At 38.0% G+C, this 21064-nt stretch overlaps 1 protein-coding gene and 1 long non-coding RNA gene across 3 annotated transcripts in view; one reads left to right on the forward strand and one right to left on the reverse strand.

The window, feature by feature from the left end:
• The window catches only part of LOC309506546, a 157327-nt gene extending 144882 nt beyond the window's left edge, over window positions 1–12445 (forward strand). The window contains exon 2 of the long non-coding RNA XR_014208856.1: window positions 11811–12445. This is a non-coding gene — a long non-coding RNA (uncharacterized lncRNA). The remainder of the gene's footprint in view (window positions 1–11810) is intronic.
• The window catches only part of LOC309506213 (uncharacterized protein), a 415585-nt gene that overhangs the window by 174487 nt on the left and 220034 nt on the right, over window positions 1–21064 (reverse strand). The window lies entirely within an intron of this gene.

The following is a 21064-nucleotide window of genomic DNA, read 5'->3' on the forward strand; positions in this document are numbered from 1 at the left end:
CGTGAGTGAAGTACAAAGCCTATAATAAACAAATGTTTAGCATCCAAAAAATGTAATATATATATATATATATATATATATATATATATATATATAACAAAAAAAAATACATATATATATATATATATATATAAACACACCTAAAAAAATATATATATATATATATATATATATTTTGTTTTTGTTTTTTTTGTTATATATATATATATATATATATATATATATATATATATATATATATATATATATATATATATATATATATATAAATATAGCTGCGAGCAGCGATGGAGGGCCCAAGCCGGTGAAACCGCCACCCCGGTGCCTTTAGTGTAACTAAAGGCACCAGGGTGGCGGTGCCACCGGCTTGGGACCGCAATCGCTGCTCGCAGCTATATTTATTATTATTCTTCTTCTTATTCTTATTTTTCTGTCAACCTTTCGGGCACTTTTGAGACCCTTAACGTGCTCGAAAACTCTTGAAACTTTGCACACGGGTCAGAACCCGCGGCCATCAGGGCCGGGCTGAAGCTGGTACCCGGGCGTGGCAGGGGGGCTCGACAGCGCCCCCTTGAACGGGGTCCGAAAACTTGGTCCATAAATCAGACACGCTTGCATGTAATAATATGAAACTCGGAACACATATAGATCTCATCGGGCCGAACAACTTTCGTACTTTTACTTTTTACGCCAGCCCAACAGGAAGTCGGCTATTATGGGTTGTTTGGAAACGCATGCTGTGGAATTTAATGTACTCCTCCTAGGGAATTCATCCATTCGCCTCCAAACTCAGTCAGCATGAAGTCAAGACATTGAGGATGCTAAATTGCGGACAGATTTTTGATATCTCGAACGGTTTGGCCGTGGCGAGGACACGAATTGATGGCGAATAATGGAAACAGGAAGTGTGTTATAACTTCTGCATACATTAACTGATCTTGATTAAACTTCAGCAGTGTGTTCGTTGTAAGAGGCCGATCACATGGATGTGACTATTGTGAGTCAAAGTTATAGCGCCACCAACTGGCAGCAGGAAGTGTGTCCCTTTCAAAATGCTTTGAAATCACCCTCTTATTTTTACCCGATTTGCTTCAAAGTTTATGTGTATAATGTAAACACACGGCAGATGTAGACCTGTGAAAGGATTTTTGATATCTTTAATACTGTTGCCATGGCAACGCTTCAAACTTTAATATTCTTTTTTGATGCTTTTGAGACTCTTAACATACTTGAAATTGGATGAAACTCGACAGACACATCACATTTATTAGCCCGTAGACATGTGCAAAGTTTCAGAAACGGGCGTGGTGAGGGGCTCAGTAGCGCCACCTTTAGTCATAAGTGGGGGGGTTAGTTTTATCAACAACAACAAAACTTGGTATGTGTATTGTTCTCATCAAGACGGACAACTTTCTAATTTACATTAACGATCTCCGACCAACAGGAAGAGAGATATTTTGGTTTGAATGTGGATTTTCTGAAGAATTTTCTCTCCCTCTCTCTCTGTCTCTGTGTGTGTGAGGGGAGGGGGGATTTGACTATTGCTTTTATATTGTTAATCAAGGTTTCAGGGGCTTTTGGGGTCCTTAACGTGCTCAAAAACTCTTGAAACTTTACATACAAGTCGGAACCCTCTGCCATCAGGGACGGGTTGAAGCTGGTACCCGGGCGTGGCAGGGGGGCTCAACAGCGCCCCCTTGAACGGGGTCCCAAAACTTGGTCCATAGATCAAACACGCTTGCATGAATTAATTTGAAACTCAGTACACATATAGATATCATCGGGCCGAACAACTTTCGTGCTCTAAGTTTTACGCCAGCCCAACAGGAAGTCGGCTATTATGGGTTGTTTGGAAAACGCTTGCTGTGGAATGCGAAGTACTCCTCCTAGAGAATTCATCCAATCCCCACCAAACTCGGTGTGCATGAACTCAAGACATTGAGGATTCTAAATTGCGGACGGATTTTTGATATCTCGAACGGTTTGGCCGTGGCGAGGAAACGAATTTATGGCGAGAAAAGAGAAACACGAAGTGGAATAACTTCTGCATACATTAACTGATCTTGATGAAACTTCAGCAGTGTGTTCGTGATAAGAGGCCGATCAGATGGATGTAACTATTGTGAGTCAAAGTTATAGCGCCACCAACTGGCAGCAGGAAGTGTGTCACTTTCAACATGCTTTTGACAAAAGTGGGCGGGTTAGTTTTAACTACAGTAAAAAAAAAATAGTTTGTATATTGTACTCATCAAGCCGGACAACTTTCTAATTTACATTCATTAGCTCCGGCCATCAGGAAGTCAGATATTTTGGTTTGAATGTGGATTTCTTTGCAAAATCAGCCTCTGAATTTTTACCCAGTCCTGCTAAGTGGTTTATTTTATTCACACCAAACTTTTTCAACATGATGAAAATACATTAAAGATGCTAAATTGTGAACGGATATTGAATATCTCAAACGGTTTTGATATGGCGAGGGATTAAAGTAATGTCAAAAAAGGAATCAGAAAACATCTCATATCTTCTACAAATGTAATTATACACCGTTTATTTTTATATAAAATTATACAAATATTAGAACTAAACCCATTTTATTCTGTTTTTGCAATTCAAGAAGTATAAAAAAAGTTAAAAACAGGCTATTTAGTGCTATTTGGTTCAAAAAAAAGCAAACATAGGGCTATTCTGCCCTCTTGTGTCCAAAAGGATATACAAATAGTATATTAAACTTTTTACTAGGTAGGCCTATATTGTATTTAAATAAAAATGTATTAGGTATATGACTGTGAGGATATTTTCCCATCGGTTAATCGACGTGTGACACGAGCGGGTGCTTTTAAATCGCTAATATAAAAGTGAAAGTAAAATTCGGACGTCCGCACGGACATTGATAATGGTGCACACACGTTGGAAAGAATGATACTTTTAAACATAACACTAAACCGCCATTAGGTGTCGCCAGGCGACCGTCTTAATGAGCGAGTCATTGATTCATTCATTCAAACGATTCGTTCGAATGACTGAGTCATTCATGATTGAGACAGATGTTTATGGATTGATCATTGAATCTTTGAGTCAACCGATTCGTTCAAAATGCTGAATCATTCAGTAATGAGAAAACAAGTTGCCGTGAGATGCGCGCACATATATATATATATATATAAATATAGCTGCGAGCAGCGATGGAGGGCCAAAGCCGGCGGCACCGCCACCCCGGTGCCTTTAGGTAACTAAAGGCACCAGGGTTGCGGTGCCACCGGCTTGGGCCCGCAATCGCTGCTCGCAGCTATATTTTATTATTATTATTATTATTATTATTTTTCTGTCAACCTTTCGGGCACTTTTGAGACCCTTAACGTGCTCGAAAACTCTTGAAACTTTGCACACGGGTCAGAACCCGCGGCCATCAGGGCCGGGCTGAAGCTGGTACCCGGGCGTGGCAGGGGGGCTCAACAGCGCCCCCTTGAACGGGGTCCGAAAACTTGGTCCATAAATCAGACACGCTTGCATGTAATAATATGAAACTCGGTACATATATAGATCTCATCGGGCCGAACAACTTTCCTACTTTTACTTTTTACGCCAGCCCAACAGGAAGTCGGCTATTATGGGTTGTTTGGAAACGCATGCTGTGGAATGTGATCTACTCCTCCTAGAGAATTGATCCAATTGCCTCCAAACTCGGTGTGCATGAAGTCAAGACATTGAGGATGAAAAATTGCCAGGGGATTTTTGATATCTCGAACGGTTTGGCTGTGGCGAGGAAACGAATTTATGGCGAATAAAGGGTCACAGGAAGTGTATTATAACTTCAGCATACATTAACTGATCTTGATGAAACTTCCACAGTGTGTTCGTTGTAAGAGGCCGATCACATGGATGTGACTATTGTGAGTCAAAGTTATAGCGCCACCAACTGGCAGCAGGAAGTGTGTCACTTTCAAAATGCTTTGAAATCACCCTCTTATTTTTAACCGATTTGCTTCAAACTTTATGTGTATAATGTAGACACACGGCAGATGTAGACCTGTGAAAGGATTATTGATATCTTAGATACTGTTGCCGTAGCAACGCATCAAACTTTAATATTCTTTTTTGATGCTTTTGAGACTCTTAACATACTTGAAATTGCATCAAACTCGACAGACACATGACATTTATTAGCCAGTAGACATGTGCAAAGTTTCAGAAACGGGCGTGGCGCAGGGGCTCAGTAGCGCCACCTTTTGACAAAAGAGGGGGAGTTAGGTCTATACTTTTATCTACAATGATAAAACTCAGTACGTATATTGTTCTCGTCGAGCCGGACAACTTTCTAATTTACATTCATTACCTCCGACCAACAGGAAGTCAGATATTTTGGTTTGAATGTGGATGTTTCGAAGAATTTTCTCTCTCTCTGTGAGAGTGAGAGGGAGAGGGGGGGGAGAGATTTTTCTTTGAGTGAGAATACTTTTAATTATTGGTTTTCATGGTTTCAGGGGCTTTTGGGGCCCTTAACATGCTCGGAAACTCTTGAAACTTTGCACACAGGTCAGAACCCGCAGCCATTAGGGCCGGGCTGAAGCTGGTACCCGGGCGTGGCAGGGGGGCTCGACAGCGCCCCCTGGAATGGGATTCGAACACTTGTCCATAAATCAAACACGCTTGCATGTAATAATATGAAACTCGGTACACATATAGATCTCATCGGCTTGAACAACTTTCGTGCTCTAAGTTTTACGCCAGCCCAACAGGTAGTCAGCTATTATGGGTTGTTTGGAAACGCATGCCCCTGGATTTCGATATACTTCTCCTTGGGAATTGATCGGATTGCCACCAAACTCGGTCAGCATGAAGTCAAGACATTGAGGATGATAAATTGCCAGCGGATTTTTGATATTTCGAACGGTTTGGCCGTGGCGAGGAAATGAATTTATGGCGAGAAAAGAGAAACAAAATGTGTGTTATAACTTAGTCCGTTTTACTTACAGTTATAAAACTCGCCACATATATTGTTCTCGTCGAGCCGGACAACTTTCTAATTTACAGTTATTAGCTCGGATCAACAGAAAGTCAGATATTTTGGTTTGAATGTGGATTTTCTCTGACAGAGAGAGTGCCCTCTGCCATTCTGTGTGTGTGTGTGTGTGTGTCTGTGTGGGGAGGGGAGGGGGGTGTCTGTGTGTGTGTGGCGAGGAGGAGGAGGGGGTCTCACTCTCTCTGTGTTTGTGTGTGTGTGGCTGTCTGTCTGTTACAGTGAAAAGAGCTTAACTATTTCATTCATTTGTTCTGCATTAAATGATAAATAATTCTCTAAGGCCTTGCTTTTTTGTATATAAAATATTTATATATAAAAATGATATATATAAATATATATTAGTTATGTGACTGAGGATATTTTCCCACCGGTTAATCGATGTGTGACACCGGCGAGGGCTTTTAAATCGCTAAAATGAAAGTAAAATACTCCCGTCCACACCGACATTGATAATGCTTCGGAGCAGGGCGAGGGTTTTCCATTATTTGCTATGGAAGTAATGAACTAAAAAACGTTCGCTTTGTTCTGCTCGCTCCTCGCCGTGGACGCGCACCGTCATGAATGACCATGCAGCCGTGCACTTAGTTTGTTTAAAATTAGTCCTGCATTAAAAGGATAAAGAAATATCTAAGGTCTTGTCTTTTTGCATAGCACTTTATGGATATTTTTAAAATGACAAAATATGCATAGAACATATCTTTTAAATGTATTGTTTGCTTTAAATAAAATTAATATTGTATGTTTGGTGATTCAAGCTGAATGAATTTAAAATTAATGTGCTATATATATTAGATCAATATATATGTTTTCCTTAAAATTTTAATCAACACTAACTTTATTCTCATCAGAATTATACATTTTTGTATAAAATAATACTACCATAAAAAAAAAAAAAAAACAGTCATTAGCTTGGATCAACAGGAAGTCAGATATTTTGGTCTGAATGTGGACTTTTGGCAAAATCAGCCTCTGATTTTTTACCCACTCCTCTTAAGTGGTTTATTTAATTCCCACGAAACTTTTTCAAAATGATGAAAATACTTTAAAGAAGCTAAATTGTAAACAGATAATAAATATCTCAAACGGTTTTGCTATGGCAAGGGATTAAAGTAATGTCAAAAAAGGAAACGCCTAAAACCTATCTTCTAAAAATGTAATTATACTCCATTTATTTCTATATATAATTATACAAATATCAGATCTAAACCCATTTTATTCTGTTTTTTTCAATTTAATAATTGTTTAAGTTTAAAAACATCCAGAATGTTTTTTTAGTCCAAAAAAAAAAAAAAAAATATATATATATATGTCATTCATAGTGCTATACTGCCCTCTTGTGTTCAAAGTCAGGTAGGCCTATTGTATCTATGTAAAATATAAAATATACTAGGTACCCGTATGTGATGGTGAGGAATATTTTACCACCGGTTAATCAACGTGTGACACCGCTGGGGACTTTTGAATTGCTAACTTAAAAACAAAAGTAAAATATGTTCGTCCGCACTGTAATGGATAATGGTGCAGAGCGAGCGTTTTCAATGAATTCCTATGGAAGTAGGAATTAACTAAAAAACGTTTGCTCTTCTCTGCCCGTTCCTCGCCGTGGACGCACACCATATATATATATATATATATATATATATTTTTTTTTTTTTTGTTACATATATATAATATATATATATTTTTTTTTTTTTTACATTTATATATATATATATATATATATATATATATATATATATATATATATATATATAAATATAGCTGCGAGCAGCGATGGAGGGCCCAAGCAGGTGACACCGCCACCCCGGTGCCTTTAGTGTAACTAAAGGCACCAGGGTGGCGGTGCCACCGGCTTGGGCCCGCAATCGCTGCTCGCAGCTATATTTTATTATTATTATTCTTCTTATTCTTATTTTTCTGTCAACCTTTCGGGCACTTTTGAGACCCTTAACGTGCTCGAAAACTCTTGAAACTTTGCACACGGGTCAGAACCCGCGGCCATCAGGGCCGGGCTGAAGCTGGTACCCGGGCGTGGCAGGGGGGCTCGACAGCGCCCCCTTGAACGGGGTCCGAAAACTTGGTCCATACATCAGACACGCTTGCATGTAATAATATGAAACTCGGTACATATATAGATCTCATCGGGCCGAACAACTTTCGTACTTTTACTTTTTACGCCAGCCCAACAGGAAGTCGGCTATTATGGGTTGTTTGGAAACGCATGCTGTGGAATTTAATGTACTCCTCCTAGGGAATTCATCCATTCGCCTCCAAACTCGGTCAGCATGAAGTCAAGACATTGAGGATGATAAATTGCGGACGGATTTTTGATATCTCAAACGGTTTGGCTGTGGCGAGGAAGCAAATTTATGGCGAATAATGGAAACAGGAAGTGTGTTATAACTTCTGCATACATTAACTGATCTTGATTAAACTTCAGCAGTGTGTTCGTTGTAAGAGGCCGATCACATGGATGTGACTATTGTGAGTCAAAGTTATAGCGCCACCAACTGGCAGTAGGAAGTGTGTCCCTTTCAAAATGCTTTGAAATCACCCTCTTATTTTTACCCGATTTGCTTCAAACTTTATGTGTATAATGTAAACACACGGCAGATGTAGACCTGTGAAAGGATTTTTGATATCTTTAATACTGTTGCCATGGCAACGCTTCAAACTTTAATATTCTTTTTTGATGCTTTTGAGACTCTTAACATACTTGAAATTGGATGAAACTCGACAGACACATCACATTTATTAGCCCGTAGACATGTGCAAAGTTTCAGAAACGGGCGTGGTGAGGGGCTCAGTAGCGCCACCTTTAGTCATAAGTGGGGGCTTAGTTTTAAGTAGAGTCACAAAAATCGTTATGTATATTGTTCTCATCAAGCCGGACAACTTTCTAATTTATAGTCATAAGCTGTGACCAACAGGAAGTGAGATATTTTGGTTTGAATGTGATTTTTTGGAGAATTCTCTCCCTCTCTCTCTCTGCCTCTGCGTCTCTGTGTGTGTGAGGGGTGGGGGGATTTGTCTTTTGAGTGAGATTTGTTTAAAATTCCTGTTTTTCAAGGTTTCAGGGGCTTTTGGGGCCTTAAACGTGCTCGAAAACTCTTGAAACTTTGCACACAGGTCAGAACGTGCGGCCATTAGGGCCGGGCTGAAGCTGGTACCCGGGCGTGGCAGGGGGGCTCAACAGCGCCCCCTGGAACGGGATCCTAACACTTGTCCATAAATCAAACACACTTGCATGTAATGATATGAAACTCGGTACACATATAGATCTCATCGGGCCGAACAACTTTCGTGCTCTAAGTTTTGCGCCAGCCCAACAGGAAGTCGGCTATTATGGGTTGTTTGGAAAACGCTTGCTGTGGAATGTGAAATACTCCTCCTAGAGAATTCGTCCAATCCCCACAAAACTCGGTCAGCATGAAGTCAAGACATTGAGGATGCTAAATTGCGGACGGATTTTTGATATCTCGAACGGTTTGGCCGTGGCGAGGAAACGAATTTATGGCGAGAAAAGAGAAACACGAAGTGTTATAACTTCTGCACACATTAACTGATCTTGATGAAACTTCAGCAGTGTGTTCGTGGTAAGAGGCCGATCAGATGGATGTAACTATTGTGAGTCAAAGTTATAGCGCCACCAATTGGTAGCAGGAAGTGTGTCACTTTCAAAATGCTTTTGACAAAAGTGGGGGGGTTAGTTTTACCCACAGTTATAAAAATCAGTACGTATATTGTTCTCATCAAGCCGGACAACTTTCTAATTTACAGTCATTAGCTCAGACCAACAGGAAGTCAGATATTTTGGTTTGAATGTGGATTTCTTTGCAAAATCAGCCTCTGAATTTTTACCCAGTCCTCTTAAGTGGTTTATTTTATTCCCACAAAACTTTTTCAACATGATGCAGGAAGTCAGATATTTTGGTTTGAATGTGGATTTCTTTGCAAAATCAGCCTCTGAATTTTTACCCAGTCCTCTTAAGTGGTTTATTTTATTCCCACAACACTTTTTCAACATGATGAAAATACATTAAAGATGCTAAATTGTAAACGCATAATAAATATCTCAAACGGTTTTGCTATGGCGAGGGATTAAAGTAATGTCAAAAAAGGAAACACTAAAAACCTCCTATCTTCTAAAAATGTAATTATACACCATGTATTTCTATATAAAATTATACAAATATCAGAACTAAACCCATTTTATTCTTTTTTTTTTCTATTTAATAATTGTTTAAGTTTAAAAACATCCAGAATGTTTTTTTAGTCCAAATTTTCTTTTTAAAATATGTCATTCATAGTGCTATACTGCCCTCTTGTGTTCAAAGTCAGGTAGGCCTATTGTATCTATATAAAATATACTAGGTACCGGTATGTGACGGTGAGGAATATTTTACCACCGGTTAATCAACGTGTGACACTGCTGGGGGCTTTTGAATTGCTAACTTAAAAATGAAAGTAAAATATGTTTGTCCGCACTGACATGGATAATGGTGCAGAGCGAGCGTTTTCAATTAATTCCTATGGAAGTAGGAATGAACTAAAAAACGTTCGCTCTTCTCTGCCCGTTCCTCGCCGTGGATGCACACCATATATACAGTATATATATATATATATATATTTATTTATTTATTTATTTATTGTTACATATATATAATGTATATATTTTTTGTTACATTTATTTATATATATATATATATATATATATATATATATATATATATATATATATATATATATATATATATATATATATATAAATATAGCTGCGAGCAGCGATGGAGGGCCCAAGCCGGTGACACCGCCACCCCGGTGGCTTTAGTGTAACTAAAGGCACCAGGGTGGCGGTGCCACCGGCTTGGGCCCGCAATCGCTGCTCACAGCTATATTTTACTTTATTTTAGCTATACAGACATTGTGTGGTTATTATAAATGAAGTAAAGTGACTATTAGGAATAAAAGTGAACATATAGTGAGAAGTTAGTAATTTACATTGGTGCATTAATTAATAACAGAAAGAGAGATCTTTCTCCAAGTAGGAATTCGGGGAGCGCACTTCAATAAAATAGCTAAGACACGCTAAGGGGCGCTACATGTACCTTGCTGGCTGAAAATGTCATTTAAATCTAGAGAAAACATGGCAAAATTAATTATGATGTGTAATTATGTTGTTACTATATGAGATTGCTATTTGTGTAGAGACTGTATCTCGGGTCAGCGTATACAGATGGATACATTAGACACGTTATCTGTATTCATAATAAATGATTATTAACTATTTCATACCAGCATCCAGAAAGACCACAACTGACTCCTCCGTAGACTTCTAATTACCCATTCATTGCTTTGTCCAATCCATTGCTCATCTACTTGCCATTTATTGTGTTAAATGAATTAACGTCCATTTGTGTAGTTGTTTGTAGTTTGATTATTGATTCAATTTCCTTAGTAGTTTAGTCATTGTCCTTGGTAGTATTTAGTAAGTGTGATATTTTACTCTTGTATATCTTTTGGTTAATAAATCTATTTTTATTGCAAACTGTGTCATTCTTGTGTTGATAATCAGAGGCTCTACAAGCTCACCAGAATCTCACTAAATCCTTCAGATTGATCAAATGATGAACTTCCTATAATTAATATAATTCTAATTCTTTCAACAATCTTTTAAATCTATTGTTCTTTATTGTCAAGGTGAAATTCCTTGGCTGGTTCCCCGTAATATAGGAAGCAATCATCTGACATTCTCACACTCACCTTAGGTGACGCGTGACTAAAAACTCAATATTAATACTAAATATTAATATTAAAGACCATAAATCACTACACAGTTTTAAATATTTGTATTTCTTACAGCTATTGTTTCATTTCAGAAGCATTGATTCATCAAATGTGGTTTATGGATTACCGTCATGTTCACTTTGTGTGGTTTTTGAAGCATCAGTTTTGAGGGGCCAATCCACTTGCATTACATGGACTCACAGAGATGGATTATTTGGTAACACTACAATTGTTAATTGTTACAATTAGGTTTCATTTGTTACACATTAGTTAACTACATTAGTAAACATGAACTAACAATGAAAAATTCTTCTACATCATGTTTTAATCTTAGTTGATGTTCATTTAAAAAATGTTTTATACATTTTTAAATCAAAACTTGTATTTGTTAACATTAGATAACGCACAGTGAACTAACATGAACAAACAATGAACAACTAACACTAACAAAGATTAATGAATGTTTAATTATTTTTTTAGACATTTATAATACATTGCTCACAGTTTTGTTAGTTAATACATTAACTAATGTTAACAAATGAGACCTTATTGTAAAGTGTTACTAAATATTTTTCTTGTCATACATATCTGGGATGGCATGAAGATGAGTAAATGATCAGATCACTTTCATTTCTGGATGAAGTTTCTCTTTAACGGTTGCTGTAGATGGACACGGACACGAGTGAAACATCTGTTTATTTTTTAAAAGTGTATTTATTTGCACTTTATTTAAAAATATATATTTAGGTCAAATTTTAACTTTGTGCTGAAAATTATCATTGTAACAATGCATTGAAAGTATACTTTCAAAATACATTATAGTATACAATAGTATATTGTACAAAGTATAGCTAAGTAATATTTGTTTATTAATGTGCATTTATTATTGAAGACAAAGTGTGTAATTTGTAGTATTTGGAATATAATATGTGACGATCCAAGTGGCTGTGGTGCTTTGTTTTGTCCAGCAGGTGTCTCTGGGTAACACTTTTTGTGTCTTCAGGTCAGAGCCATAGAGAGAAAGAGTTGTGACACTCCCATAGACCTCCGTTGTAAATAATGGCGGCGCTTTAACCGCCTACTTCCGGGATTTGAAGATCGGAATAGTTCCAAACACTGTCATTTGGGCGTTGGACCCCATTCACTTACATTGCTGCGCGTCGAGTTGTTCCAGAGTTAAGTTGCTGAAATATCGACCTCTTTTGAATTGTCAACTGTCTATATTGTATCAGAGGCCCTTTGCGATGCTTATACTGGTCTTCATTTGTACATGCACAGCGTAATTATTTATATTTTATGTTGGTTGTTTCAACCAATTTTCAAGCACTGCCTGCTAGCTAGTTATCTAGCGCGACTTCGTCAGCTAAGAGTTCGGTAATGAATCGCTACCACCTTTATAGCAACTTTTATTTAATTTAATTTTTTGGGATATACTAACTTTTCATTATGTTATTATTGTCTTGAGTGAAGCGGCTTGTGAGAACAATGCTGGACCTTTAGGATTGTTATGGCCATCACCAGTCCTGTCTGTTTCATGGATCACCTGCCCCTGGTTTTTGTTTTTCTTGTTCACACACACAAGCACACATTTTTGTTGTCTGTCATTGTTTAATAAAAAATATTTTATTTGAAAACCTTCATTTGTATCAGCCATGCTTAAATTCGTTTTTAATCTGTTATAGTTTTGATAATGTGTATGGCTTTAATCTTAAAATAATATTCTTAGTCTTAACATGATCATGTTTCACGTTGTGGTCCTGGGGATGGCCACTTTCATCAGAAGAAGTGAGCTAGCTTCTAAGCGAATTCTGAACGGACCGCCACGGCAGACCTCTTTGCGTGATCACGAAGGTAGGCTAATGGCTGAATCAAAATTTATAAGCAAAATCACGGGAATCAATAGCCTAATACAGCCCAGTTGTGCTAAAATAAATATCATGAGACGTCCATCATCAGATGAATGATATGGAAAAGTTAAGTTAGAGCCGCTAAAGCCAGTGCTACATGCGAACATGAACACTAAGCTTTTCCCTCCAAAAATATAGCCTAAAACTTGTCTCCAAATGCAAAACTGACATTAACAAAATGCAATAATGCAATAACAGCTGAAAAAGTACTTGGGTGTGTGTTTTATTTTATATTTACCGTTCAATAATGCAATCGCTGCTGTCTGTCCCATAGAAGAACATGACCGCCAGCGTACGTTTTGGAACTATATTGGGGCTTACATGAACCACGTGACAGCCATAGCGGCGACATCAAAGAGTGTCGCAACTCTCTCTCTCTATGGCTCTGCTTCAGGTTAAATGCTTCTACACAGGTGTGGAACATTGACGGTGATTAACCATGCTGCTTATAAGACGCTGGCTTTCTCACTCTGGGAGAGGGAACAATTGGGCTTGGTCTCTGCTGGTCTCGCTGCTTGGTGGACATGCTGACTTTTCACTCTCTCCAGTCCAACGCTTGATGTGGTTGTTTTGTGTTTGTAGATTTTTTCCTCTTTACTTTAAATGTAGTTATGTCTGTTTTCTTGATTAAATATTAAATGTTTCAAATTTGATTATGTTGTATGGACTCTCCATTCATGTTGCTGCTCCTTGAGCCGAGGGGTTGTAACATATGGGGGCTCGTCCTGGATTAACTGAATTGGCTTAGGGTTTTGGTATAATTTGGATGATTCTTTCATTAGAATTATAATTTGGATAATTCTTTAATTAGAATTATAATTTGGATAATTCTTTCATTAAAATTATAATTTGGATAATTCTTTAATTAGAATTATAATTTGGATAATTCTTTAATTAGAATTATAATTTGGATAATTCTTTCATTAGAATTATAATTTGGATAATTCTTTTATTGGAATTATAATTTGGATAATTCTTTCATTAGAATTATGATTTGGACAATTCTTTAATTAGAGTTGTGATGTGGATGATTCTTTAATTGTGATTTGGGTAATTCTTTAGAATTACAGTTTGGTTTATTCTTTAAGTAAAATTATTGGTTGGGTAAAATAAGTTTTGGGGAGTGCCATATGAAAGATGTTTGTTTTGATTAGTGGTTTTGGACTGGAGAGAGAATTGTCCAGCAGTTGCACTAAATTGTTCAGATGTTGCGGTTTAGACTGCATAAGCCCAAAAAAAAATAATAACCCCGTGTTAGGCTGAAGAGCGCTTAACGCTTTTTGTTATTTTAGTTTGTTATTTTAGTTTGTTGTTTTTGGTGCGTCGGACGCGGGTAGACTGGTTAGCAGTTGAGCTGCATGTGGGCGTGCCGAAGACTAGGGTTGAGTATAATTAGTTGTGTATGTATATTATTTAGATACGGGGTGGCTTTAACAAATTTTTCTGGCAATTAAAGTGTGACCTGTTGGCTTTGGTGAGTATTACATACTTTGTTGTTCAAACGTTCTTAAAGTAACAAAGTAAAATTAAAATGGATTTGTTACAAGATTTTATTGTTGCTCCTACGATGGGTAAATTAGAGCGCCTTTCAAAAGAGCAATTATTTAAAGTAGCCGAACATTGAGTTTGAATTGGCTTTAGCGAAAAGAACTAAGGTAAAACCTCTGCGAGGGGCTGTAGAAGAGAAATTAAGAGAGATGTTAGTTTTGACTTCAGAGACACAGTCTGATGAAGAGGTGACACCTGAAGGTACTTCGACACCTCATGCGTTGTTGGATCCTAACAGGTTAACCTATGAACAACAGTTAGAAATCCTTAAGATACAAAATAAAGAACGTGAATTGGACAGAGAACTTGAGTTACAGAAATTGAAAAGCCAAGAGCGAGAACAAGAACGCAAATTTGAGACTTTTAGAATGCAACACTAAAAGAGTTGAGGAGATGAAATTGGCTCAGGACGCAGAACGGTTAAATTTGATCGGACAAGGAAAGCTTTCTGGTGCAAATGGTGATTCCTTAAATGATCAGGGAATTGCAGGGGCGAGTGGAAATCGAATGATCGGTCTAGTACAGATGATTAAACTCTTACCTAAATTCAATGATCGAGATCCAGATGTGTTTTTTTCTCTGTTCGAAAGCTTGGCTGAGGATAGAGGCTGGAGCGATGTGGAACGTACACTTTTACTACAAAGTGTTTTGGAAGGAAAAGCTCAGGAAGCCTTCATTTCACTTTCTTCTGAAAATCGAAAGAACTATAAGGTAGTAAAAGAGGCAGTTTTAAAAGCGTATGAACTTGTCCCTGAAGCTTATCGGCGACGTTTTAGAGGTTGGAAAAAAGATGAGCGTAAAACGCACGTTGAAGTGGCAAGAGAATTGACAAGTCTCTTTAATCGTTGGCGTACATCGTTGAGTGTTAGTACTTTTGAAGAGCTTTCTAATCTAATAGTTTTGGAGCAGTTTAAAAACATTATTCCAGAGCGTGTCGCGATGTATGTAAATGAACATAAGGTGACAACGGCTGCTGAGGCTGCCATTCTTGCAGACGAATATGTACTAATCCACAAAAACACCAGTGATTATTTTTTTTAAAAAGCCAAGTAACAGCGGAAATGTAAGGAGAATGAGTCCAAACAGATCAGAGCATGTTAGGAAACTGGATCCAGATTCGAGTTGCAGGAATTGTTTGGAAAAGGGTCATTGGAAAAAGGAGTGCCCTATATTAAGAAATAAGTATAAGTCTGTGGTTCCAAAAGCTGTGGGTCTCGTGTCAACTACTGGTTTGATTTTGAAATCAGAGGTAGGAGGAGCTAAGACTTACGGAGGGAAACAGGGTCTTTTGCAAGCAGGATATGAACCGTTTATAACTATGGGGACTGTGTCGTTGAAAGATTTTTTGCGAGTGCCTGTTACGATATTACGTGATACAGGATCATCTGAATCTTTCTTATTGGATTCGAAACTACCGTTTTCTTCAAAATCAGATACGGGGAAAAGTGTTCTAATTCAAGGTATTGGATTAGACGTATTTTCGGCTCCTCTGCATCGAGTTCAGTTAGAATCTGACGTCGTGTGAGGTGGAAATTGCATTAAGATCAGTTTTGCCTATTGAGGGGGTGGATTTGATTTTGGGAAATAATTTGGCGGGGAGTAAAATATGGGGTACGGAAGTGTTTCCTGTTGTTAAACCCACTCCGGTCTGTTGGGTCGAGTCAGACAAATGTGTGCAAGAACTGCCTGAAGTTTTCTGTTCCTGTGCCGTAACACGAGCGATGAGTAAGAACAAAGGTATGGATGAGTATGAAGACCAGGAGGGATTTCCTTGTGATCTTTCTAGGAATTTGTCTTGGTTTGTTCCATCGATTTCTCGGCAGGATTTGATTGTTGAGCAAAAAAACGATGTGCAGCTGAACGCATTGTTTGAATCTGTTAAATCAGAATATGAGATAAAGTTTGGCTAGCGGGTATTTTACACAGAACGGATTGTTACTTCGTAAATGGACGCCGTGTTATGATAAAATTCTGGGTGACCCGGTGGTTCAGATAGTGGTACCAAAGGGATTGCGGGAGTTCATTTTAAAAACCGCTCACGGAGACATTGCTGGTCACTTTGGAGAAAAAGAAAACCTATCACAGTGTGATGCGTTATTTCTTTTGGCCTCGATTAAAGCGAGACGTGGCTGCTTTTATAAAAACTTGCCATGTCTGTCAATTGGTCGGAAAACCGAATGAAGTGTTATCTCCTGCTCCATTGTATCCTATACCTGTGGTGAAAAATCCCTTTGAGTATTTAACGATTGATTGTGTGGGGCCATTACCTCCTTCTAAATCTGGCTCCGTCTATATGTTGACCGTGATGTGCCAAACCACGCGATATCCTGCTGCGTATCCGTTGCGCAATATTACTACAAGGTCTGTAGTGAAAGCTTTGACTCAATTTATTTCCATATTTGGAATTCCTCGTGTAATTCAGTCGGACAGGGGAACAAATTTTACATCACATATGTTTGCCCAAATTCTAAAACAGTTGCGAGTAGATCATCACAAAAGCAGTGCTTTTCATCCTGAGAGTCAGGGATCCCTTGAACGCTTTCATCAAACATTAAAACAGTTGTTGAGAGCGTACTGTACTGAATTGATGAAAGACTGGGAGGAGGGACTTCCTTGGTTGATGCTTGCTGCTCGCGAGGTCATTCAAGAAAGTTTGGGTTTCAGCCCTAATGATCTAGTATTTGGACATACGGTAAGGGGACCGCTTGCGCTTTTGCGGGATGATTTATTGGAAACTGAACCACCAACAAATCTTTTGGATTATGTAAATGGATTCCGATTTAGGTTGTATTTGGCCGGTACTTTAGCCCGTGAAAATCTGGGTAAGGCACAATCTAAAATGAAAACCTGGTTTGATCGTAAGGCAGAAGGCAGGGACTTCAGTTCTGGAGATCAGGTTTTGGTGATGCTTCCGAAGACTGGTTCCTCTCTTGCTGCCAGATTTTCTGGACCTTATACTGTGCTCGAAAAACTTTCAGAACAAAGCTATATGATTTCCACTCCAGATAGAAAGAAGGCTCAGTTGTGTCATGTAAATCTATTGAAGCCTTATTTGTTTCCAAAAATGGGACAAAACGACGCTGTTGGAGATGCTGAAATCAAACCTGCTGCGATTGCTGTAGGGGGCGAAAGTGGGGTTGAGAAGGATATTTTTGACGAATGTTTAATTCAACCTAGACTTCGAAATTCTGAGCAGTTAAGTAAATTAGAGGTTATGCTTGGGCATTTATCTCAGGACAATTGTGAGGAATTAATACATCTGATAAAGGAGTTTCAAGTGCTTTTTTCTGATATTCCTTCGTGTACTGACATGATCCAGCATGATATTGATGTTGGTGATTCCCCACCTATTCGGCAACGATTTTATAGAGTGTCTCCCGAAAAACAAAAACTTTTAGAATCTGAGGTACAGTATCTTTTGGAGAATGGACTTGCGGAACGGTCTGGTTCCAGTTGGGCTTCTCCTTGTCTTTTAGTTGCAAAGCCCGATGGAACATTTAGGTTTTGTACCGATTATAGGAGATTGAACGCTGTTACTAGATCTGATTCTTTTCCACTTCCAAGAATTGAAGACTGCATTGATTCGGTGGGGTCTGCCAAGTTCGTTACGAAGATTGATCTACTTCAAGGTTATTATCAGGTACCCCTGACTTCTCGTGCTCAGGAAGTCTGTGCTTTTACGACATCTTCTGGATTATATTCTTATAAGCGTATGAGTTTTGGTCTTCGGAACGCTCCAGCGACATTCCAGCGCCTGATGAATTTGGTAATCTCTGGGCTTAAAGGATGTGCAGTATATCTGGACGATGTAGTAGTGTATAGTCAAACATGGGAGGAACATCTTTGTCAATTGCGCACTTTATTTACTCGTCTTGAGACAGCAAAGTTGACTGTAAATTTAGCAAAATGTGAATTTGCACGTGCCACTGTGGTCTATTTGGGAAATGTGGTAGGACAAGGTAAAGTCTGTCCTGTCAGGGCAAAAGTCCATGCCATTGATAAGTTCCCAGTTCCTTCTACGAAGAAAGAGTTGATGAGATTTTTAGGAATGATTGGGTACTATCGGACATTCTGTGAAAATTTCTCAACAGTTTAACAGATTTGTTAAAAGGCAAACGGAAATATGAATGGTCCTCAATTTGTCAACATGCTTTTGATAATGCCAAACTGTTGCTGAGTTCTGCTCCCGTATTAACAGCACCTTGTTGGGATCGTCCTTTCCATTTAAAGGTAGACGCGAGTGGACTGGGTGCTGGAGCTGCATTATTGCAGAAAGATGACAACGGCATTGATCGGCCAATTGGCTTCTTTTCTAAGAAGTTTAATTTGTGCCAGAAAAATTATTCAACTATTGAAAAAGAGTTGTTGGCATTAATTTGGGCTTTACAGCATTTCGATGTGTATGTGGGGGGAGGTTCTGTATCTCTGGTAGTATTTACAGACCACAACCCTCTTACCTTCTTACAGTCCTTGCATAGTCCAAATCAACGACTTATTCGTTGGGCTTTATTCTTACAGTCTTATAGCCTCGATATTCGTCATATTAAAGGGGTAGATAATATTATGGCGGATACCTTGTCACGAGCTCCATTGAACGAGTAACCATTACAATTTTGTTGGTTCTTGTCTTATTTATTTCACCTTATTTGTGTTCTCAAGGCGCCTGAGAGCATTGAGAGGTGGAGTTGATAATGGGTAGGGGGGGAAGGAGAGATGGTAAGTGGAACCAATAATTTTGTTTGATTTCTAAACCTGATTAGATCTCATCTTGTGAGTTAGATTATGCTTTGTATGTGTTGTTTCATGTATTATGTTTACAGAGTACCCTTTTTATAAGGGCCTCTGTCTTTGGGAGGGAGGTGTGACGATCCAAGTGGCTGTGGTGCTTTGTTTTGTCCAGCAGGTGTCTCTGGGTAACACTTTTTGTGTCTTCAGGTTAAATGCTTCTACACAGGTGTGGAACATTGACGGTGATTAACCATGCTGCTTATAAGACGCTGGCTTTCTCACTCTGGGAGAGGGAACAATTGGGCTTGGTCTCTGCTGGTCTCGCTGCTTGGTGGACATGCTGACTTTTCACTCTCTCCAGTCTAAGGCTTGATGTGGTTGTTTTGTGTTTGTAGATTTTTTTTCTCTTTACTTTAAATGTAGTTATGTCTGTTTTCTTGATTAAATATTAAATGTTTCAAATTTGATTATGTTGTATGGACTCCATTCATGTTGCTGCTCCTTGAGCCAAGGGGTTGTAACAAATATAATACACTTATGGTATATTGCTTGTATGTTTCGAAGACCCTCGTAATGAATTTGTAATGTACTTGTAACACAAATAAAGTACACTTTAATATCACTAATCAAGCATGTAATTATTACCAACACAGGCATATACTTACTAGTTGTTCCAATTTAACACACAAAAGTACACTAAATACACTTAAAGTTATGCTTTTCTACAATTTAATTACAACTAAAATATACTTAGGATGGTTTCATCATGCAGTCATAACTTTTAACTTAAATGTGCCATTTCTATTTTATTTGACCTTTGATGTAACTTAGTGATATTAAAGGTTCAATCTGTAAGTTTTCGCATTTTCAGAACAATAACAAAGACGAAGCTTGGTGACGCTATGAAGGAGAGTGGAATGATGGGAGATTTTGTTTTCACTATCCAGAGATGTATGGAATTCACTAATCATAAATTATATATCAGCTAATAAATTAGTTTTGTATTACCTGTAAGTTTGATCACACTATTTTATGTCATGGTAATGATTTAGCTGCAAGGAACGTGAAATGTAATGCTATATTAGCCTGTTACTGATATGTGACTATTTGTCAAATGATTTGGTGGGTTAATGCTGCGCAGTTTTACACGTTTAAAACAATCGTGCTAAAAGTACATTTGAACAAACCCACAGTATTTGCAAGTAATGGCTAAATATTTTTGTGCAACACATTTCATTTCACTGGCAAAGACTTGGTCACCAGACTTGATAAAAAAGCATTACTGAAGTACAAAGTGCAATATAACTGTATGTGTACAATAAATCATATATATTTGCTTACGTTGTCTATTAAAACATGCAAGAGCAGAGTCTCTGTCAACAGATCAAGTCCAAGTTGAAAATGCCAGGCTGATATTGATCCTTGTTTTATTTCTCTGTTTGTCCCTTCAGTTGATCTACGTTTATGTTTTTTTGGATTTTCTGTACTTGCCAATCAATAATCGCGACCCATGATGACTGATCGACGTTAGCAGCTTACGTATAGCGGCCCATTGAAACGGCTACTAATGAGGACTCTATGTATTATATCTATGGTTTCTACAAGTGGAAACCAAGGGTAGTGCGGATAATATGCCATTGATATGTGACAATGACAAGGGATAAGCCATTATTTAAAACTAGAATTTCTCTGGATTTCCAAAGCCTTGGTAACTTTAGAGATAATGTAGGAACACAACTGCATGAAATATATCACACTGTGCAAGTGTTTTTGGGAATTATTTTATTACAAAAATCTTACAAGCTATATGTCTGTAAACGGCAAACAGAAGGATGTTTTCTATAGAGATTTAAAGTGTTTAGATGGATTGTCCTGGGTTAGTTAGACCACCATTGTGTTTTGAACCCCGAAAACGGTCAAAAGGGGGCAGTGAAAGGAGTGAATTTACCATCCCTCTTAGTTTATTATAAAATGAATAGGAAATGATAGTTTTCTAAAACCACTGTGTATATATCATATGATTACAGGCAGAATTACAGTGTGTAATTGGTATCTGAGAGGTGACAGTGGTCTG

The sequence above is a fragment of the Leuciscus leuciscus genome (genome assembly GCF_965113295.1).
Source record: "Leuciscus leuciscus genome assembly, chromosome: 9".
NCBI lineage: Eukaryota > Metazoa > Chordata > Actinopteri > Cypriniformes > Leuciscidae > Leuciscus > Leuciscus leuciscus.